Here is a 23578-nt window from a genome sequence, read left to right as displayed (position 1 = left end):
AAACACTTCAAATCACTTCACAACACTCGAAAAGAGTCCAAAACACTCGGTTCCAAACAATCACTCCCAAACACTCCAATCCACTCCAAAACACTTCAAAACACGACATATTTCAAGAACACACCAGAACACTCCACAACATTCCAAAACAGTCCAAAACACACCAGAACACTCCAAAACAATATAAAACACTCCCAAATTCTCGCTTCTAAACATTCTATCCAAAACAGTCCAATACACTACAAAACACTCCGACACACTCCCAACCACTGCAAATCAGTCCCATACACTACTAAACACTTCAAAACACTCCATAACACTCCGACACACTCCAACACACTGGCTACTAAGCAGTCACTCCAAAACACTCAACAGCACACCTAAACGATCCAAAACACACTAAAAGAGTCCAAAGCACTCCCAAACACTCCAGAAGAGTCCCATACACTTCGAAACCCTCTAAAACACTCCAAAACACTTCAAAACACGACGTAACTCAAAAACCCACCACAACACTCCACAACACTCCAAAACAGTCCAAAACACACCAAAACACCAAAACACTCCAATACACTACAAAATACTGCACAACACTCCAACACACTTCCAAACTCTCCAAAACAGTCCCATACACTACGAAACACTTCAAATCACTTCACAACACTCCAAAACAGTCCAATACACTCGGTTCCAAACAATCACTCCCAAACACTCCAATCCATTCCAGAACACTTCAAAACATGACATATTTCAAGAACACACCAGAACACTCCACAACACTCCAAAACAGTCCATAACACACAAAAACACCAAAACACTCCAAAACAATATAAAACACTCCAAAACACTCCCAAACACTCGAAAATTCTCGCATCTAAACACTCAATCCAAAACACTCCAATACACTACAAAGCACTGCACAACACTCAACACACTTCCAAACTCGCCAAAACAGTCCCATACACTACGAAACACTTCAAAACACTTCACAACACTCCAAAACACTCGGTTCAAAACAGTCACTCCCAAACACTCCAATCCATTCCAAAACACTTCAAAACACGACATAAGTCAGAAACACACCAGAACACTCCACAACACTCCAAAACAGTCCAAAACACACCAAAACACTCCAAAACAATATAAAGCACTCCAAAATACCCCCAAACACTCGAAAATTCTCGCTTCTAAACACTCCATCCATAACACTCCAATACACTACAAAACACTCCAAAACACTCGGTTCAAAACAATCAATCCCAAACACTCCAATCCACTCCAATCCACTTCAAAACACGACATAACTCAAAAACACACCAGAACACTCCACAACACTCCAAAACAGTCCAACTCACTCCAAAACAATATATGACACTCCAAAATACTCCCAAACACTAAAAATTCTCGCTTCTAAACACTCAATCCAAAACACCCCAATACACTCCAAAACAGTCCAAAACACTCGTTTCAAAACAATCACTCCCAAACACTCCAATCCACTCCAAAACACTTCAAAACACGACGTAACTCAAAAACACATCACAACACTCCACAACACTCCAAAACAGTCCAAAACACACCAAAACACTCCAAAACAATATAAAACACTCCAAAACTCTTCCAAACACTCGCAAATTCTCGCTTCTAAACATTCAATCCAAAACACTCCAATACACTACAAAATACTGCACAACACTCCAACACACTTCGAATCTCTCCAAAACAGTCCCATACACTACGAAACACTTCAAATCACTTCACAACACTCGAAAAGAGTCCAAAACACTCGGTTCCAAACAATCACTCCCAAACACTCCAATCCACTCCAAAACACTTCAAAACACGACATATTTCAAGAACACACCAGAACACTCCACAACATTCCAAAACAGTCCAAAACACACCAGAACACTCCAAAACAATATAAAACACTCCCAAATTCTCGCTTCTAAACATTCTATCCAAAACAGTCCAATACACTACAAAACACTCCGACACACTCCCAACCACTGCAAATCAGTCCCATACACTACTAAACACTTCAAAACACTCCATAACACTCCGACACACTCCAACACACTGGCTACTAAGCAGTCACTCCAAAACACTCAACAGCACACCTAAACGATCCAAAACACACTAAAAGAGTCCAAAGCACTCCCAAACACTCCAGAAGAGTCCCATACACTTCGAAACCCTCTAAAACACTCCAAAACACTTCAAAACACGACGTAACTCAAAAACCCACCACAACACTCCACAACACTCCAAAACAGTCCAAAACACACCAAAACACCAAAACACTCCAATACACTACAAAATACTGCACAACACTCCAACACACTTCCAAACTCTCCAAAACAGTCCCATACACTACGAAACACTTCAAATCACTTCACAACACTCCAAAACAGTCCAATACACTCGGTTCCAAACAATCACTCCCAAACACGCCAATCCATTCCAGAACACTTCAAAACATGACATATTTCAAGAACACACCAGAACACTCCACAACACTCCAAAACAGTCCATAACACACAAAAACACCAAAACACTCCAAAACAATATAAAACACTCCAAAACACTCCCAAACACTCGAAAATTCTCGCATCTAAACACTCAATCCAAAACACTCCAATACACTACAAAGCACTGCACAACACTCAACACACTTCCAAACTCGCCAAAACAGTCCCATACACTACGAAACACTTCAAAACACTTCACAACACTCCAAAACACTCGGTTCAAAACAGTCACTCCCAAACACTCCAATCCATTCCAAAACACTTCAAAACACGACATAAGTCAGAAACACACCAGAACACTCCACAACACTCCAAAACAGTCCAAAACACACCAAAACACTCCAAAACAATATAAAGCACTCCAAAATACCCCCAAACACTCGAAAATTCTCGCTTCTAAACACTCCATCCATAACACTCCAATACACTACAAAACACTCCAAAACACTCGGTTCAAAACAATCAATCCCAAACACTCCAATCCACTCCAATCCACTTCAAAACACGACATAACTCAAAAACACACCAGAACACTCCACAACACTCCAAAACAGTCCAACTCACTCCAAAACAATATATGACACTCCAAAATACTCCCAAACACTAAAAATTCTCGCTTCTAAACACTCAATCCAAAACACCCCAATACACTCCAAAACAGTCCAAAACACTCGTTTCAAAACAATCACTCCCAAACACTCCAATCCACTCCAAAACACTTCAAAACACGACGTAACTCAAAAACACATCACAACACTCCACAACACTCCAAAACAGTCCAAAACACACCAAAACACTCCAAAACAATATAAAACACTCCAAAACTCTTCCAAACACTCGCAAATTCTCGCTTCTAAACATTCAATCCAAAACACTCCAATACACTACAAAATACTGCACAACACTCCAACACACTTCGAAACTCTCCAAAACAGTCCCATACACTACGAAACACTTCAAATCACTTCACAACACTCGAAAAGAGTCCAAAACACTCGGTTCCAAACAATCACTCCCAAACACTCCAATCCACTCCAAAACACTTCAAAACACGACATATTTCAAGAACACACCAGAACACTCCACAACACTCCAAAACAGTCCATAACACACAAAAACACCAAAACAATATAAAACACTCCAAAACACTCCCAAACACTCGAAAATTCTCGCATCTAAACACTCAATCCAAAACACTCCAATACACTACAAAGCACTGCACAACACTCAACACACTTCCAAACTCGCCAAAACTGTCCCATACACTACGAAACACTTCAAAACACTTCACAACACTCCAAAACACTCGGTTCAAAACAGTCACTCCCAAACACTCCAATCCATTCCAAAACACTTCAAAACACGACATAAGTCAGAAACACACCAGAACACTCCACAACACTCCAAAACAGTCCAAAACACACCAAAACACTCCAAAACAATATAAAGCACTCCAAAATACCCCCAAACACTCGAAAATTCTCGCTTCTAAACAGTCCATCCATAACACTCCAATACACTACAAAACACTCCAAAACACTCGGTTCAAAACAATCAATCCCAAACACTCCAATCCACTCCAATCCACTTCAAAACACGACATAACTCAAAAACACACCAGAACACTCCACAACACTCCAAAACAGTCCAACTCACTCCAAAACAATATATGACACTCCAAAATACTCCCAAACACTAAAAATTCTCGCTTCTAAACACTCAATCCAAAACACCCCAATACACTCCAAAACAGTCCAAAACACTCGTTTCAAAACAATCACTCCCAAACACTCCAATCCACTCCAAAACACTTCAAAACACGACGTAACTCAAAAACACATCACAACACTCCACAACACTCCAAAACAGTCCAAAACACACCAAAACACTCCAAAACAATATAAAACACTCCAAAACTCTTCCAAACACTCGCAGATTCTCGCTTCTAAACATTCAATCCAAAACACTCCAATACACTACAAAATACTGCACAACACTCCAACACACTTCGAAACTCTCCAAAACAGTCCCATACACTACGAAACACTTCAAATCACTTCACAACACTCGAAAAGAGTCCAAAACACTCGGTTCCAAACAATCACTCCCAAACACTCCAATCCACTCCAAAACACTTCAAAACACGACATATTTCAAGATCACACCAGAACACTCCACAACATTCCAAAACAGTCCAAAACACACCAGAACACTCCAAAACAATATAAAACACTCCCAAATTCTCGCTTCTAAACATTCTATCCAAAACAGTCCAATACACTACAAAACACTCCGACACACTCCCAACCACTGCAAATCAGTCCCATACACTACTAAACACTTCAAAACACTCCATAACACTCCGACACACTCCAACACACTGGCTACTAAGCAGTCACTCCAAAACACTCAACAGCACACCTAAACGATCCAAAACACACTAAAAGAGTCCAAAGCACTCCCAAACACTCCAGAAGAGTCCCATACACTTCGAAACCCTCTAAAACACTCCAAAACACTTCAAAACACGACGTAACTCAAAATCCCACCACAACACTCCACAACACTCCAAAACAGTCCAAAACACACCAAAACACCAAAACACTCCAATACACTACAAAATACTGCACAACACTCCAACACACTTCCAAACTCTCCAAAACAGTCCCATACACTACGAAACACTTCAAATCACTTCACAACACTCCAAAACAGTCCATTACACTCGGTTCCAAACAATCACTCCCAAACACTCCAATCCATTCCAGAACACTTCAAAACATGACATATTTCAAGAACACACCAGAACACTCCACAACACTCCAAAACAGTCCATAACACACAAAAACACCAAAACACTCCAAAACAATATAAAACACTCCAAAACACTCCCAAACACTCGAAAATTCTCGCATCTAAACACTCAATCCAAAACACTCCAATACACTACAAAGCACTGCACAACACTCAACACACTTCCAAACTCGCCAAAACAGTCCCATACACTACGAAACACTTCAAAACACTTCACAACACTCCAAAACACTCGGTTCAAAACAGTCACTCCCAAACACTCCAATCCATTCCAAAACACTTCAAAACACGACATAAGTCAGAAACACACCAGAACACTCCACAACACTCCAAAACAGTCCAAAACACACCAAAACACTCCAAAACAATATAAAGCACTCCAAAATACCCCCAAACACTCGAAAATTCTCGCTTCTAAACACTCCATCCATAACACTCCAATACACTACAAAACACTCCAAAACACTCGGTTCAAAACAATCAATCCCAAACACTCCAATCCACTCCAATCCACTTCAAAACACGACATAACTCAAAAACACACCAGAACACTCCACAACACTCCAAAACAGTCCAACTCACTCCAAAACAATATATGACACTCCAAAATACTCCCAAACACTAAAAATTCTCGCTTCTAAACACTCAATCCAAAACACCCCAATACACTCCAAAACAGTCCAAAATACTCGTTTCAAAACAATCACTCCCAAACACTCCAATCCACTCCAAAACACTTCAAAACACGACGTAACTCAAAAACACATCACAACACTCCACAACACTCCAAAACAGTCCAAAACACACCAAAACACTCCAAAACAATATAAAACACTCCAAAACTCTTCCAAACACTCGCAAATTCTCGCTTCTAAACATTCAATCCAAAACACTCCAATACACTACAAAATACGGCACAACACTCCAACACACTTCGAAACTCTCCAAAACAGTCCCATACACTACGAAACACTTCAAATCACTTCACAACACTCGAAAAGAGTCCAAAACACTCGGTTCCAAACAATCACTCCCAAACACTCCAATCCACTCCAAAACACTTCAAAACACGACATATTTCAAGAACACACCAGAACACTCCACAACACTCCAAAACAGTCCATAACACACAAAAACACCAAAACAATATAAAACACTCCAAAACACTCCCAAACACTCGAAAATTCTCGCATCTAAACACTCAATCCAAAACACTCCAATACACTACAAAGCACTGCACAACACTCAACACACTTCCAAACTCGCCAAAACAGTCCCATACACTACGAAACACTTCAAAACACTTCACAACACTCCAAAACACTCGGTTCAAAACAGTCACTCCCAAACACTCCAATCCATTCCAAAACACTTCAAAACACGACATAAGTCAGAAACACACCAGAACACTCCACAACACTCCAAAACAGTCCAAAACACACCAAAACACTCCAAAACAATATAAAGCACTCCAAAATACCCCCAAACACTCGAAAATTCTCGCTTCTAAACACTCCATCCATAACACTCCAATACACTACAAAACACTCCAAAACACTCGGTTCAAAACAATCAATCCCAAACACTCCAATCCACTCCAATCCACTTCAAAACACGACATAACTCAAAAACACACCAGAACACTCCACAACACTCCAAAACAGTCCAACTCACTCCAAAACAATATATGACACTCCAAAATACTCCCAAACACTAAAAATTCTCGCTTCTAAACACTCAATCCAAAACACCCCAATACACTCCAAAACAGTCCAAAACACTCGTTTCAAAACAATCACTCCCAAACACTCCAATCCACTCCAAAACACTTCAAAACACGACGTAACTCAAAAACACATCACAACACTCCACAACACTCCAAAACAGTCCAAAACACACCAAAACACTCCAAAACAATATAAAACACTCCAAAACTCTTCCAAACACTCGCAGATTCTCGCTTCTAAACATTCAATCCAAAACACTCCAATACACTACAAAATACTGCACAACACTCCAACACACTTCGAAACTCTCCAAAACAGTCCCATACACTACGAAACACTTCAAATCACTTCACAACACTCGAAAAGAGTCCAGAACACTCGGTTCCAAACAATCACTCCCAAACACTCCAATCCACTCCAAAACACTTCAAAACACGACATATTTCAAGAACACACCAGAACACTCCACAACACTCCAAAACAGTCCATAACACACAAAAACACCAAAACAATATAAAACACTCCAAAACACTCCCAAACACTCGAAAATTCTCGCATCTAAACACTCAATCCAAAACACTCCAATACACTACAAAGCACTGCACAACACTCAACACACTTCCAAACTCGCCAAAACAGTCCCATACACTACGAAACACTTCAAAACACTTCACAACACTCCAAAACACTCGGTTCAAAACAGTCACTCCCAAACACTCCAATCCATTCCAAAACACTTCAAAACACGACATAAGTCAGAAACACACCAGAACACTCCACAACACTCCAAAACAGTCCAAAACACACCAAAACACTCCAAAACAATATAAAGCACTCCAAAATACCCCCAAACACTCGAAAATTCTCGCTTCTAAACACTCCATCCATAACACTCCAATACACTACAAAACACTCCAAAACACTCGGTTCAAAACAATCAATCCCAAACACTCCAATCCACTCCAATCCACTTCAAAACACGACATAACTCAAAAACACACCAGAACACTCCACAACACTCCAAAACAGTCCAACTCACTCCAAAACAATATATGACACTCCAAAATACTCCCAAACACTAAAAATTCTCGCTTCTAAACACTCAATCCAAAACACCCCAATACACTCCAAAACAGTCCAAAACACTCGTTTCAAAACAATCACTCCCAAACACTCCAATCCACTCCAAAACACTTCAAAACACGACGTAACTCAAAAACACATCACAACACTCCACAACACTCCAAAACAGTCCAAAACACACCAAAACACTCCAAAACAATATAAAACACTCCAAAACTCTTCCAAACACTCGCAGATTCTCGCTTCTAAACATTCAATCCAAAACACTCCAATACACTACAAAATACTGCACAACACTCCAACACACTTCGAAACTCTCCAAAACAGTCCCATACACTACGAAACACTTCAAATCACTTCACAACACTCGAAAAGAGTCCAAAACACTCGGTTCCAAACAATCACTCCCAAACACTCCAATCCACTCCAAAACACTTCAAAACACGACATATTTCAAGATCACACCAGAACACTCCACAACATTCCAAAACAGTCCAAAACACACCAGAACACTCCAAAACAATATAAAACACTCCCAAATTCTCGCTTCTAAACATTCTATCCAAAACAGTCCAATACACTACAAAACACTCCGACACACTCCCAACCACTGCAAATCAGTCCCATACACTACTAAACACTTCAAAACACTCCATAACACTCCGACACACTCCAACACACTGGCTACTAAGCAGTCACTCCAAAACACTCAACAGCACACCTAAACGATCCAAAACACACTAAAAGAGTCCAAAGCACTCCCAAACACTCCAGAAGAGTCCCATACACTTCGAAACCCTCTAAAACACTCCAAAACACTTCAAAACACGACGTAACTCAAAAACCCACCACAACACTCCACAACACTCCAAAACAGTCCAAAACACACCAAAACACCAAAACACTCCAATACACTACAAAATACTGCACAACACTCCAACACACTTCCAAACTCTCCAAAACAGTCCCATACACTACGAAACACTTCAAATCACTTCACAACACTCCAAAACAGTCCAATACACTCGGTTCCAAACAATCACTCCCAAACACGCCAATCCATTCCAGAACACTTCAAAACATGACATATTTCAAGAACACACCAGAACACTCCACAACACTCCAAAACAGTCCATAACACACAAAAACACCAAAACACTCCAAAACAATATAAAACACTCCAAAACACTCCCAAACACTCGAAAATTCTCGCATCTAAACACTCAATCCAAAACACTCCAATACACTACAAAGCACTGCACAACACTCAACACACTTCCAAACTCGCCAAAACAGTCCCATACACTACGAAACACTTCAAAACACTTCACAACACTCCAAAACACTCGGTTCAAAACAGTCACTCCCAAACACTCCAATCCATTCCAAAACACTTCAAAACACGACATAAGTCAGAAACACACCAGAACACTGCACAACACTCCAAAACAGTCCAAAACACACCAAATCACTCCAAAACAATATAAAGCACTCCAAAATACCCCCAAACACTCGAAAATTCTCGCTTCTAAACACTCCATCCATAACACTCCAATACACTACAAAACACTCCAAAACACTCGGTTCAAAACAATCAATCCCAAACACTCCAATCCACTCCAATCCACTTCAAAACACGACATAACTCAAAAACACACCAGAACACTCCACAACACTCCAAAACAGTCCAACTCACTCCAAAACAATATATGACACTCCAAAATACTCCCAAACACTAAAAATTCTCGCTTATAAACACTCAATCCAAAACACCCCAATACACTCGAAAACAGTCCAAAACACTCGTTTCAAAACAATCACTCCCAAACACTCCAATCCACTCCAAAACACTTCAAAACACGACGTAACTCAAAAACACATCACAACACTCCACAACACTCCAAAACAGTCCAAAACACACCAAAACACTCCAAAACAATATAAAACACTCCAAAACTCTTCCAAACACTCGCAAATTCTCGCTTCTAAACATTCAATCCAAAACACTCCAATACACTACAAAATACTGCACAACACTCCAACACACTTCGAAACTCTCCAAAACAGTCCCATACACTACGAAACACTTCAAATCACTTCACAACACTCGAAAAGAGTCCAAAACACTCGGTTCCAAACAATCACTCCCAAACACTCCAATCCACTCCAAAACACTTCAAAACACGACATATTTCAAGAACACACCAGAACACTCCACAACACTCCAAAACAGTCCATAACACACAAAAACACCAAAACAATATAAAACACTCCAAAACACTCCCAAACACTCGAAAATTCTCGCATCTAAACACTCAATCCAAAACACTCCAATACACTACAAAGCACTGCACAACACTCAACACACTTCCAAACTCGCCAAAACAGTCCCATACACTACGAAACACTTCAAAACACTTCACAACACTCCAAAACACTCGGTTCAAAACAGTCACTCCCAAACACTCCAATCCATTCCAAAACACTTCAAAACACGACATAAGTCAGAAACACACCAGAACACTCCACAACACTCCAAAACAGTCCAAAACACACCAAAACACTCCAAAACAATATAAAGCACTCCAAAATACCCCAAACACTCGAAAATTCTCGCTTCTAAACACTCCATCCATAACACTCCAATACACTACAAAACACTCCAAAACACTCGGTTCAAAACAATCAATCCCAAACACTCCAATCCACTCCAATCCACTTCAAAACACGACATAACTCAAAAACACACCGGAACACTCCACAACACTCCAAAACAGTCCAACTCACTCCAAAACAATATATGACACTCCAAAATACTCCCAAACACTAAAAATTCTCGCTTCTAAACACTCAATCCAAAACACCCCAATACACTCCAAAACAGTCCAAAACACTCGTTTCAAAACAATCACTCCCAAACACTCCAATCCACTCCAAAACACTTCAAAACACGACGTAACTCAAAAACACATCACAACACTCCACAACACTCCAAAACAGTCCAAAACACACCAAAACACTCCAAAACAATATAAAACACTCCAAAACTCTTCCAAACACTCGCAAATTCTCGCTTCTAAACATTCAATCCAAAACACTCCAATACACTACAAAATACGGCACAACACTCCAACACACTTCGAAACTCTCCAAAACAGTCCCATACACTACGAAACACTTCAAATCACTTCACAACACTCGAAAAGAGTCCAAAACACTCGGTTCCAAACAATCACTCCCAAACACTCCAATCCACTCCAAAACACTTCAAAACACCACATATTTCAATAACACACCAGAACACTCCACAACACTCCAAAACAGTCCATAACACACAAAAACACCAAAACAATATAAAACACTCCAAAACACTCCCAAACACTCGAAAATTCTCGCATCTAAACACTCAATCCAAAACACTCCAATACACTACAAAGCACTGCACAACACTCAACACACTTCCAAACTCGCCAAAACAGTCCCATACACTACGAAACACTTCAAAACACTTCACAACACTCCAAAACACTCGGTTCAAAACAGTCACTCCCAAACACTCCAATCCATTCCAAAACACTTCAAAACACGACATAAGTCAGAAACACACCAGAACACTCCACAACACTCCAAAACAGTCCAAAACACACCAAAACACTCCAAAACAATATAAAGCACTCCAAAATGCCCCCAAACACTCGAAAATTCTCGCTTCTAAACACTCCATCCATAACACTCCAATACACTACAAAACACTCCAAAACACTCGGTTCAAAACAATCAATCCCAAACACTCCAATCCACTCCAATCCACTTCAAAACACGACATAACTCAAAAACACACCAGAACACTCCACAACACTCCAAAACAGTCCAACTCACTCCAAAACAATATATGACACTCCAAAATACTCCCAAACACTAAAAATTCTCGCTTCTAAACACTCAATCCAAAACACCCCAATACACTCCAAAACAGTCCAAAACACTCGTTTCAAAACAATCACTCCCAAACACTCCAATCCACTCCAAAACACTTCAAAACACGACGTAACTCAAAAACACATCACAACACTCCACAACACTCCAAAACAGTCCAAAACACACCAAAACACTCCAAAACAATATAAAACACTCCAAAACTCTTCCAAACACTCGCAAATTCTCGATTCTAAACATTCAATCCAAAACACTCCAATACACTACAAAATACTGCACAACACTCCAACACACTTCGAAACTCTCCAAAACAGTGCCATACACTACGAAACACTTCAAATCACTTCACAACACTCGAAAAGAGTCCAAAACACTCGGTTCCAAACAATCACTCCCAAACACTCCAATCCACTCCAAAACACTTCAAAACACGACATATTTCAAGAACACACCAGAACACTCCACAGCATTCCAAAACAGTCCAAAACACACCAGAACACTCCAAAACAATATAAAACACTCCCAAATTCTCGCTTCTAAACATTCTATCCAAAACAGTCCAATACACTACAAAACACTCCGACACACTCCCAACCATTGCAAATCAGTCCCATACACTACTAAACACTTCAAAACACTCCATAACACTCCGACACACTCCAACACACTGGCTACTAAGCAGTCACTCCAAAACACTCAACAGCACACCTAAACGATCCAAAACACACTAAAAGAGTCCAAAGCACTCCCAAACACTCCAGAAGAGTCCCATACACTTCGAAACCCTCTAAAACACTCCAAAACACTTCAAAACACGACGTAACTCAAAAACCCACCACAACACTCCACAACACTCCAAAACAGTCCAAAACACACCAAAACACCAAAACACTCCAATACACTACAAAATACTGCACAACACTCCAACACACTTCCAAACTCTCCAAAACAGTCCCATACACTACGAAACACTTCAAATCACTTCACAACACTCCAAAACAGTCCAATACACTCGGTTCCAAACAATCACTCCCAAACACGCCAATCCATTCCAGAACACTTCAAAACATGACATATTTCAAGAACACACCAGAACACTCCACAACACTCCAAAACAGTCCATAACACACAAAAACACCAAAACACTCCAAAACAATATAAAACACTCCAAAACACTCCCAAACACTCGAAAATTCTCGCATCTAAACACTCAATCCAAAACACTCCAATACACTACAAAGCACTGCACAACACTCAACACACTTCCAAACTCGCCAAAACAGTCCCATACACTACGAAACACTTCAAAACACTTCACAACACTCCAAAACACTCGGTTCAAAACAGTCACTCCCAAACACTCCAATCCATTCCAAAACACTTCAAAACACGACATAAGTCAGAAACACACCAGAACACTGCACAACACTCCAAAACAGTCCAAAACACACCAAATCACTCCAAAACAATATAAAGCACTCCAAAATACCCCCAAACACTCGAAAATTCTCGCTTCTAAACACTCCATCCATAACACTCCAATACACTACAAAACACTCCAAAACACTCGGTTCAAAACAATCAATCCCAAACACTCCAATCCACTCCAATCCACTTCAAAACACGACATAACTCAAAAACACACCAGAACACTCCACAACACTCCAAAACAGTCCAACTCACTCCAAAACAATATATGACACTCCAAAATACTCCCAAACACTAAAAATTCTCGCTTCTAAACACTCAATCCAAAACACCCCAATACACTCGAAAACAGTCCAAAACACTCGTTTCAAAACAATCACTCCCAAACACTCCAATCCACTCCAAAACACTTCAAAACACGACGTAACTCAAAAACACATCACAACACTCCACAACACTCCAAAACAGTCCAAAACACACCAAAACACTCCAAAACAATATAAAACACTCCAAAACTCTTCCAAACACTCGCAAATTCTCGCTTCTAAACATTCAATCCAAAACACTCCAATACACTACAAAATACTGCACAACACTCCAACACACTTCGAAACTCTCCAAAACAGTCCCATACACTACGAAACACTTCAAATCACTTCACAACACTCGAAAAGAGTCCAAAACACTCGGTTCCAAACAATCACTCCCAAACACTCCAATCCACTCCAAAACACTTCAAAACACGACATATTTCAAGAACACACCAGAACACTCCACAACACTCCAAAACAGTCCATAACACACAAAAACACCAAAACAATATAAAACACTCCAAAACACTCCCAAACACTCGAAAATTCTCGCATCTAAACACTCAATCCAAAACACTCCAATACACTACAAAGCACTGCACAACACTCAACACACTTCCAAACTCGCCAAAACAGTCCCATACACTACGAAACACTTCAAAACACTTCACAACACTCCAAAACACTCGGTTCAAAACAGTCACTCCCAAACACTCCAATCCATTCCAAAACACTTCAAAACACGACATAAGTCAGAAACACACCAGAACACTCCACAACACTCCAAAACAATCCAAAACACACCAAAACACTCCAAAACAATATAAAGCACTCCAAAATACCCCAAACACTCGAAAATTCTCGCTTCTAAACACTCCATCCATAACACTCCAATACACTACAAAACACTCCAAAACACTCGGTTCAAAACAATCAATCCCAAACACTCCAATCCACTCCAATCCACTTCAAAACACGACATAACTCAAAAACACACCGGAACACTCCACAACACTCCAAAACAGTCCAACTCACTCCAAAACAATATATGACACTCCAAAATACTCCCAAACACTAAAAATTCTCGCTTCTAAACACTCAATCCAAAACACCCCAATACACTCCAAAACAGTCCAAAACACTCGTTTCAAAACAATCACTCCCAAACACTCCAATCCACTCCAAAACACTTCAAAACACGACGTAACTCAAAAACACATCACAACACTCCACAACACTCCAAAACAGTCCAAAACACACCAAAACACTCCAAAACAATATAAAACACTCCAAAACTCTTCCAAACACTCGCAAATTCTCGCTTCTAAACATTCAATCCAAAACACTCCAATACACTACAAAATACTGCACAACACTCCAACACACTTCGAAACTCTCCAAAACAGTCCCATACACTACGAAACACTTCAAATCACTTCACAACACTCGAAAAGAGCCCAAAACACTCGGTTCCAAACAATCACTCCCAAACACTCCAATCCACTCCAAAACACTTCAAAACACGACATATTTCAAGATCACACCAGAACACTCCACAACATTCCAAAACAGTCCAAAACACACCAGAACACTCCAAAACAATATAAAACACTCCCAAATTCTCGCTTCTAAACATTCTATCCAAAACAGTCCAATACACTACAAAACACTCCGACACACTCCCAACCACTGCAAATCAGTCCCATACACTACTAAACACTTCAAAACACTCCATAACACTCCGACACACTCCAACACACTGGCTACTAAGCAGTCACTCCAAAACACTCAACAGCACACCTAAACAATCCAAAACACACTAAAAGAGTCCAAAGCACTCCCAAACACTCCAGAAGAGTCCCATACACTTCGAAACCCTCTAAAACACTCCAAAACACTTCAAAACACGACGTAACTCAAAAACCCACCACAACACTCCACAACACTCCAAAACAGTCCAAAACACACCAAAACACCAAAACACTCCAATACACTACAAAATACTGCACAACACTCCAACACACTTCGAAACTCTCCAAAACAGTCCCATACACTACGAAACACTTCAAATCACTTCACAACACTCGAAAAGAGTCCAAAACACTCGGTTCCAAACAATCACTCCCAAACACTCCAATCCACTCCAAAACACTTCAAAACACGACATATTTCAAGAACACACCAGAACACTCCACAACATTCCAAAACAGTCCAAAACACACCAGAACACTCCAAAACAATATAAAACACTCCCAAATTCCCGCTTCTAAACATTCTATCCAAAACAGTCCAATACACTACAAAACACTCCGACACACTCCCAACCACTGCAAATCAGTCCCATACACTACTAAACACTTCAAAACACTCCATAACACTCCGACACACTCCAACACACTGGCTACTAAGCAGTCACTCCAAAACACTCAACAGCACACCTAAACGATCCAAAACACACTAAAAGAGTCCAAAGCACTCCCAAACACTCCAGAAGAGTCCCATACACTTCGAAACCCTCTAAAAGACTCCAAAACACTTCAAAACACGACGTAACTCAAAAACCCACCACAACACTCCACAACACTCCAAAACAGTCCAAAACACACCAAAACACCAAAACACTCCAATACACTACAAAATACTGCACAACACTCCAACACACTTCCAAACTCTCCAAAACAGTCCCATACACTACGAAACACTTCAAATCACTTCACAACACTCCAAAACAGTCCAATACACTCGGTTCCAAAAAATCACTCCCAACCACTCCAATCCATTCCAGAACACTTCAAAACATGACATATTTCAAGAACACACCAAAACACTCCACAACACTCCAAAACAGTCCATAACACACAAAAACACCAAAACACTCCAAAACAATATAACACACTCCAAAACACTCCCAAACACTCGAAAATTCTCGCATCTAAACACTCAATCCAAAACACTCCAATACACTACAAAGCACTGCACAACACTCAACACACTTCCAAACTCGCCAAAACAGTCCCATACACTACGAAACACTTCAAAACACTTCACAACACTCCAAAACACTCGGTTCAAAACAGTCACTCCCAAACACTCCAATCCATTCCAAAACACTTCAAAACACGACATAAGTCAGAAACACACCAAAACACTCCACAACACTCCAAAACAGTCCAAAACACACCAAAACACTCCAAAACAATATAAAGCACTCCAAAATACCCCCAAACACTCGAAAATTCTCGCTTCTAAACACTCCATCCATAACACTCCAATACACTACAAAACACTCCAAAACACTCGGTTCAAAACAATCAATCCCAAACACTCCAATCCACTCCAATCCACTTCAAAACACGACATAACTCAAAAACACACCAGAACACTCCACAACACTCCAAAACAGTCCAACTCACTCCAAAACAATATATGACACTCCAAAATACTCCCAAACACTAAAAATTCTCGCTTCTAAACACTCAATCCAAAACACCCCAATACACTCCAAAAACAGTCCAAAACACTCGTTTCAAAACAATCACTCCCAAACACTCCAATCCACTCCAAAACACTTCAAAACACGACGTAACTCAAAAACACATCACAACACTCCACAACACTCCAAAACAGTCCAAAACACACCAAAACACTCCAAAACAATATAAAACACTCCAAAACTCTTCCAAACACTCGCAAATTCTCGCTTCTAAACATTCAATCCAAAACACTCCAATACACTACAAAATACTGCACAACACTCCAACACACTTCCAAACTCTCCAAAACAGTCCCATACACTACGAAACACTTCAAATCACTTCACAACACTCGAAAAGAGTCCAAAACACTCGGTTCCAAACAATCACTCCCAAACACTCCAATCCACTCCAAAACACTTCAAAACACGGCATATTTCAAGAACACACCAGAACACTCCACAACATTCCAAAACAGTCCAAAACACACCAGAACACTCCAAAACAATATAAAACACTCCCAAATTCTCGCTTCTAAACATTCTATCCAAAACAGTCCAATACACTACAAAACACTCCGACACACTCCCAACCACTGCAAATCAGTCCCATACACTACTAAACACTTCAAAACACTCCATAACACTCCGACACACTCCAACACACTGGCTACTAAGCAGTCACTCCAAAACACTCAACAGCACACCTAAACGATCCAAAACACACTAAAAGAGTCCAAAGCACTCCCAAACACTCCAGAAGAGTCCCATACACTTCGAAACCCTCTAAAACACTCCAAAACACTTCAAAACACGACGTAACTCAAAAACCCACCACAACACTCCACAACACTCCAAAACAGTCCAAAACACACCAAAACACCAAAACACTCCAATACACTACAAAATACTGCACAACACTCCAACACACTTCCAAACTCTCCAAAACAGTCCCATACACTACGAAACACTTCAAATCACTTCACAACACTCCAAAACAGTCCAATACACTCGGTTCCAAACAATCACTCCCAAACACTCCAATCCATTCCAGAACACTTCAAAACATGACATATTTCAAGAACACACCAGAACACTCCACAACACTCCAAAACAGTCCATAACACACAAAAACACCAAAACACTCCAAAACAATATAAAACACTCCAAAACACTCCCAAACACTCGAAAATTCTCGCATCTAAACACTCAATCCAAAACACTCCAATACACTACAAAGCACTGCACAACACTCAACACACTTCCAAACTCGCCAAAACAGTCCCATACACTACGAAACACTTCAAAACACTTCACAACACTCCAAAAACACTCGGTTCAAAACAGTCACTCCCAAACACTCCAATCCATTCCAAAACACTTCAAAACACGACATAAGTCAGAAACACATCACAACACTCCACAACACTCCAAAACAGTCCAAAACACACCAAAACACTCCAAAACAATATAAAGCACTCCAAAATACCCCCAAACACTCGAAAATTCTCGCTTCTAAACACTCCATCCATAACACTCCAATACACTACAAAACACTCCAAAACACTCGGTTCAAAACAATCAATCCCAAACACTCCAATCCACTCCAATCCACTTCAAAACACGACATAACTCAAAAACACACCAGAACACTCCACAACACTCCAAAACAGTCCAACTCACTCCAAAACAATATATGACACTCCAAAATACTCCCAAACACTAAAAATTCTCGCTTCTAAACACTCAATCCAAAACACCCCAATACACTCCAAAACAGTCCAAAATACTCGTTTCAAAACAATCACTCCCAAACACTCCAATCCACTCCAAAACACTTCAAAACACGACGTAACTCAAAAACACATCACAACACTCCACAACACTCCAAAACAGTCCAAAACACACCAAAACACTCCAAAACAATATAAAACACTCCAAAACTCTTCCAAACACTCGCAAATTCTCGCTTCTAAACATTCAATCCAAAACACTCCAATACACTACAAAATACTGCACAACACTCCAACACACTTCGAAACTCTCCAAAACAGTCCCATACACTACGAAACACTTCAAATCACTTCACAACACTCGAAAAGAGTCCAAAACACTCGGTTCCAAACAATCACTCCCAAACACTCCAATCCACTCCAAAACACTTCAAAACACGACATATTTCAAGAACACACCAGAACACTCCACAACATTCCAAAACAGTCCAAAACACACCAGAACACTCCAAAACAATATAAAACACTCCCAAATTCCCGCTTCTAAACATTCTATCCAAAACAGTCCAATACACTACAAAACACTCCGACACACTCCCAACCACTGCAAATCAGTCCCATACACTACTAAACACTTCAAAACACTCCATAACACTCCGACACACTCCAACACACTGGCTACTAAGCAGTCACTCCAAAACACTCAACAGCACACCTAAACGATCCAAAACACACTAAAAGAGTCCAAAGCACTCCCAAACACTCCAGAAGAGTCCCATACACTTCGAAACCCTCTAAAACACTCCAAAACACTTCAAAACACGACGTAACTCAAAAACCCACCACAACACTCCACAACACTCCAAAACAGTCCAAAACACACCAAAACACCAAAACACTCCAATACACTACAAAATACTGCACAACACTCCAACACACTTCCAAACTCTCCAAAACAGTCCCATACACTACGAAACACTTCAAATCACTTCACAACACTCCAAAACAGTCCAATACACTCGGTTCCAAAAAATCACTCCCAAACACTCCAATCCATTCCAGAACACTTCAAAACATGACATATTTCAAGAACACACCAAAACACTCCACAACACTCCAAAACAGTCCATAACACACAAAAACACCAAAACACTCCAAAACAATATAACACACTCCAAAACACTCCCAAACACTCGAAAATTCTCGCATCTAAACACTCAATCCAAAACACTCCAATACACTACAAAGCACTGCACAACACTCAACACACTTCCAAACTCGCCAAAACAGTCCCATACACTACGAAACACTTCAAAACACTTCACAACACTCCAAAACACTCGGTTCAAAACAGTCACTCCCAAACACTCCAATCCATTCCAAAACACTTCAAAACACGACATAAGTCAGAAACACACCAAAACACTCCACAACACTCCAAAACAGTCCAAAACACACCAAAACACTCCAAAACAATATAAAGCACTCCAAAATACCCCCAAACACTCGAAAATTCTCGCTTCTAAACACTCCATCCATAACACTCCAATACACTACAAAACACTCCAAACACTCGGTTCAAAACAATCAATCCCAAACACTCCAATCCACTCCAATCCACTTCAAAACACGACATAACTCAAAAACACACCAGAACACTCCACAACACTCCAAAACAGTCCAACTCACTCCAAAACAATATATGACACTCCAAAATACTCCCAAACACTAAAAATTCTCGCTTCTAAACACTCAATCCAAAACACCCCAATACACTCCAAAAACAGTCCAAAACACTCGTTTCAAAACAATCACTCCCAAACACTCCAATCCACTCCAAAACACTTCAAAACACGACGTAACTCAAAAACACATCACAACACTCCACAACACTCCAAAACAGTCCAAAACACACCAAAACACTCCAAAACAATATAAAACACTCCAAAACTCTTCCAAACACTCGCAAATTCTCGCTTCTAAACATTCAATCCAAAACACTCCAATACACTACAAAATACTGCACAACACTCCAACACACTTCCAAACTCTCCAAAACAGTCCCATACACTACGAAACACTTCAAATCACTTCACAACACTCGAAAAGAGTCCAAAACACTCGGTTCCAAACAATCACTCCCAAACACTCCAATCCACTCCAAAACACTTCAAAACACGACATATTTCAAGAACACACCAGAACACTCCACAACATTCCAAAACAGTCCAAAACACACCAGAACACTCCAAAACAATATAAAACACTCCCAAATTCTCGCTTCTAAACATTCTATCCAAAACAGTCCAATACACTACAAAACACTCCGACACACTCCCAACCACTGCAAATCAGTCCCATACACTACTAAACACTTCAAAACACTCCATAACACTCCGACACACTCCAACACACTGGCTACTAAGCAGTCACTCCAAAACACTCAACAGCACACCTAAACGATCCAAAACACACTAAAAGAGTCCAAAGCACTCCCAAACACTCCAGAAGAGTCCCATACACTTCGAAACCCTCTAAAACACTCCAAAACACTTCAAAACACGACGTAACTCAAAAACCCACCACAACACTCCACAACACTCCAAAACAGTCCAAAACACACCAAAACACCAAAACACTCCAATACACTACAAAATACTGCACAACACTCCAACACACTTCCAAACTCTCCAAAACAGTCCCATACACTACGAAACACTTCAAATCACTTCACAACACTCCAAAACAGTCCAATACACTCGGTTCCAAACAATCACTCCCAAACACTCCAATCCATTCCAGAACACTTCAAAACATGACATATTTCAAGAACACACCAGAACACTCCACAACACTCCAAAACAGTCCATAACACACAAAAACACCAAAACACTCCAAAACAATATAAAACACTCCAAAACACTCCCAAACACTCGAAAATTCTCGCATCTAAACACTCAATCCAAAACACTCCAATACACTACAAAGCACTGCACAACACTCAACACACTTCCAAACTCGCCAAAACAGTCCATACACTACGAAACACTTCAAAACACTTCACAACACTCCAAAACACTCGGTTCAAAACAGTCACTCCCAAACACTCCAATCCATTCCAAAACACTTCAAAACACGACATAAGTCAGAAACACACCAGAACACTCCACAACACTCCAAAACAGTCCAAAACACACCAAAACACTCCAAAACAATATAAAGCACTCCAAAATACCCCCAAACACTCGAAAATTCTCGCTTCTAAACACTCCATCCATAACACTCCAATACACTACAAAACACTCCAAAACACTCGGTTCAAAACAATCAATCCCAAACACTCCAATCCACTCCAATCCACTTCAAAACACGACATAACTCAAAAACACACCAGAACACTCCACAACACTCCAAAACAGTCCAACTCACTCCAAAACAATATATGACACTCCAAAATGCTCCCAAACACTAAACATTCTCGCTTCTAAACACTCAATCCAAAACACCCCAATACACTCCAAAACAGTCCAAAATACTCGTTTCAAAACAATCACTCCCAAACACTCCAATCCACTCCAAAAACACTTCAAAACACGACGTAACTCAAAAACACATCACAACACTCCACAACACTCCAAAACAGTCCAAAACACACCAAAACACTCCAAAACAATATAAAACACTCCAAAACTCTTCCAAACACTCGCAAATTCTCGCTTCTAAACATTCAATCCAAAACACTCCAATACACTACAAAATACTGCACAACACTCCAACACACTTCGAAACTCTCCAAAACAGTCCCATACACTACGAAACACTTCAAATCACTTCACAACACTCGAAAAGAGTCCAAAACACTCGGTTCCAAACAATCACTCCCAAACACTCCAATCCACTCCAAAACACTTCAAAACACGACATATTTCAAGAACACACCAGAACACTCCACAACATTCCAAAACAGTCCAAAACACACCAGAACACTCCAAAACAATATAAAACACTCCCAAATTCCCGCTTCTAAACATTCTATCCAAAACAGTCCAATACACTACAAAACACTCCGACACACTCCCAACCACTGCAAATCAGTCCCATACACTACTAAACACTTCAAAACACTCCATAACACTCCGACACACTCCAACACACTGGCTACTAAGCAGTCACTCCAAAACACTCAACAGCACACCTAAACGATCCAAAACACACTAAAAGAGTCCAAAGCACTCCCAAACACTCCAGAAGAGTCCCATACACTTCGAAACCCTCTAAAACACTCCAAAACACTTCAAAACACGACGTAACTCAAAAACCCACCACAACACTCCACAACACTCCAAAACAGTCCAAAACACACCAAAACACCAAAACACTCCAATACACTACAAAATACTGCACAACACTCCAACACACTTCCAAACTCTCCAAAACAGTCCCATACACTACGAAACACTTCAAATCACTTCACAACACTCCAAAACAGTCCAATACACTCGGTTCCAAACAATCACTCCCAAACACTCCAATCCATTCCAGA

This window comes from Somniosus microcephalus, chromosome 17, assembly GCF_052327205.1.
Source record: "Somniosus microcephalus isolate GS21.2 chromosome 17, FLI_Smic_1.0, whole genome shotgun sequence".
In the NCBI taxonomy this organism is placed as follows: Eukaryota; Metazoa; Chordata; class Chondrichthyes; order Squaliformes; family Somniosidae; genus Somniosus; species Somniosus microcephalus.
The sequence above is the reverse complement of the archived record's forward strand: the minus strand, read 5'-3'. Positions refer to the sequence as shown.